The 3,145-nt window shown below is 32.3% G+C and overlaps 1 non-coding gene across 1 annotated transcript; it reads right to left on the bottom strand.

The window, feature by feature from the left end:
• Nucleotides 1-1,812: 1,812 nt before the first annotated feature.
• On the bottom strand, nt 1,813-1,884 carry TRNAP-AGG. The gene has a single exon. It is a non-coding gene; the product is annotated as a tRNA-Pro (tRNA).
• Nucleotides 1,885-3,145: the final 1,261 nt, after the last annotated feature.

Genomic DNA, 3,145 nt, shown 5'->3' on the forward strand with positions numbered 1-3,145 from the left:
ACGCATCTTTCTTAAAAGGATTGTGACAGCAGATGACCTATTTGACTGAAAAGTTCTTAGAAAGAATACAATTCTAGGATTGTGACAACAAATGACCTATTTTACCGAAAAGTTTATAGAAAGAATACAGTTCTAGGATTGTGACAACAGATGACCTATTTGACTGAAAAGTTCCTAGAAAGAATACAAGAACAATTAGGATTGTGACAACAGATGACCTATTTGACTGAAAAGTTCCTAGAAAGAATACAAGAACAATTAGGATTGTGACAACAGATGACCTATTTGACTGAAATGTTCCTAGAAAGAAGACAAGAACAATTAGGATTGTGACAACAGATGATCTATTTGACTGAAAAGTAAGTAGAAAGAATACAAGAACAATTAGAATTGTGACAACAGATGACCTATTTGACTGAAAAGTTCCTAGAAAGAAAACAAGAACAATTAGGATTGTGACAACAGATGATCTATTTGACTGAAAAGTTCCTAGAAAGAATACAAGAACAATTTGTGTAATTGTCTTTTTGAAGTCCGGCTCAAGACGATCTTTATTCTCTCAAGAATATTTGACTGAAAAGTTCTTTAGGATTGTGACAACAGATGATCTATTTGACTGAAAAGTTCCTAGAAAGAATACAAGAACAATTAGAATTGTGACAACAGATGATCTATTTGACTGAAAAGTTCCTAGAAAGAATACAAGAACAATTTGTGTAATTGTCTTTTTGAAGTCCGGCTCAAGACGATTCTTTATTCTCCCAAGAATATTTGACTAAAAATTTCCTAGAAAGAATACAAGAACAATTTGTGTAATGGTCTTTTTGAAGTCCGGTTCAAGACGATCTTTAAGTCCGGCTCAAGACGATCTTTATTCTCTCAAGAATATTTGACTGAAAAGTTCTTTAGGATTGTGACAACAGATGATCTATTTGACTGAAAAGTTCCTAGAAAGAATACAAGAACAATTTGTGTAATTGTCTTTTTGAAGTCCGGCTCAAGACGATTCTTTATTCTCCCAAGAATATTTGACTAAAAAGTTCCTAGAAAGAATACAAGAACAATTTGTGTAATGGTCTTTTTGAAGTCCGGTTCAAGACGATCTTTATTCTCTTTATTCTCCCAAGAATATGTTTCATTCTCTATGCTCATCTTCTTGGTTCAATGTTTAAAAACAACATTTTAAATCATATTATCTTGCATAATTCATTTTGATATAATATTGTTGGGGGCATTTTGAGAATCGAACTTGAGACCTCACACCCAAAATAATAATCATACCACTTAGACCAATAATTCTTAGTTGCTGGTATATATATTTTCCAATGCCCTTATTATAGATTATATATTAAGTGGTTTATGGAATGTATTATCATTAATTCATTTATTTTCTTTGTTAATCAATTATTATATCTTTTAGATCTCGACCGCTGTTAAATTATTTACATAGGGTTTGCGATAATTCCATCAATTATTATATCTTTTAGATCTCGACCGCTGTTAAATTATTTACATAGGGTTTGCGATAATTCCATTTGAGACATATATCGTGTAGTACACAAGTATTAAGAGCATTATCATTCAATGATAATACACTTCCATTTGAGACATATATCGTGTAGTACACAAGTATTAAGAGCATTATCATTCAATGATAATACACCTTAGAGAAAGCAATTCAGCAACAACCTAGTGTATTATCATTGAATGATAATGCTAATGATAATGCTCTTAGTATATCATTCAATGATAATACACTAGGTTGTTGCTGAATTGCTTTCTCTAAGGCTCGTCTTTTTAGAAGTGAACATATAGGCATTCTGAGAATTGAACTCAGGACCTCTCGCACCCTAAGAGAGAATCATACCACTAGACCAAATGCCCTTTCTAAAAAATATGCAACATTTTTAACTCCTACTCAATAAATTTTTTTCTCTCAAGTTTGAAATCTATTTTCTTGAGCGGTTGTTGGACTATAAAATAAAAAGTTGATGGTCTAGTATTTTACTTGTAAGTAAGGCATGTAATGTTGAATTGTTATCATATACAAGTGTTATCGAATAAACTACAACCCAAAAAATTTATTTTTTAGCATAATATGATTTTAGTTGCAGAGTTATTAGGAATAAGATGGAGAAAGAAATTTTATTTAAAATAATAAACAGACCCAAGTTCATCGTTGTTGTTGTCTAATTGTGATTTTGCAAAAAGCTTAACTAATATGAAATATCAAGGTAAATCAAGAATATATCCTACACGTCATTCAAGATGACAATAAAATGGAGTTAAATTGAACGCAGTTTTAGTTTCATGTCTAGCATAATTGTATTAATGATATTAAAGAGAACTTTGTGTTTTATTAGAAGAGACCAACTTCCTTTAAGATACTAGGAGTTTAAACTACTTCCATTGTAATTTCAATCACTCCACAATGATTACAAATTTAGGGTTGGCTAATTGGACATCAATTATCAACTTTAGGTTATAATTTAGGTAGTAGCCATTATAATATTAATGAGCATAAGAGTTACAATTCTTTCATGGACCATATGTGTTATAGTTAAATGAATATATATATATATATATATTATGTATGTCGAGGTTTGGGTAAAGCACAAAGTAGTAAGGAACACCATTGTCAACTCTAGAGCCACCCACAACTCATGATGGAGACCGATGCAAAATATTTTAACATCCTTTGGCATCAAGATACAGGAAAGATGAACGCCGTCAAATTGGAAGCTTTGCCTATCTTAAGAGTCACAATGAGAACTCTAATCAAGTTGGAGCCTTGGACTAGGCAAATTGTTTAGTGATAGTTGAAATGGATGACTTCGACGTCGTGTCAGGAGCGAATGTCCTGCTTAAACACAAAGTCATTTACATGCCCCTAGCAAAATGTCTAGTAGTAATGGAGTCTAACCCAATGATCATTCAGAAAAACATCCATCAATCAAGAGGGTTGAAAATGATGTCGATACTACAGTTGAGAAAGAATCATAGCCATGATGAATCTACGCTTGCTGCTACTGTTGTAATTGAAAAGGGGAGCTCGAGTGAGCAAACCTCAATAGAAACCTTGTTGCCACTACATGAACACCACGACGCAAAACAAGGTCAGATAATGGATTTATCCCCACTAGAA

This window comes from Cucurbita moschata, unplaced genomic scaffold (genome assembly GCF_002738365.1).
Source record: "Cucurbita moschata cultivar Rifu unplaced genomic scaffold, Cmos_1.0 Cmo_Scf00125, whole genome shotgun sequence".
Lineage (NCBI taxonomy): Eukaryota > Viridiplantae > Streptophyta > Magnoliopsida > Cucurbitales > Cucurbitaceae > Cucurbita > Cucurbita moschata.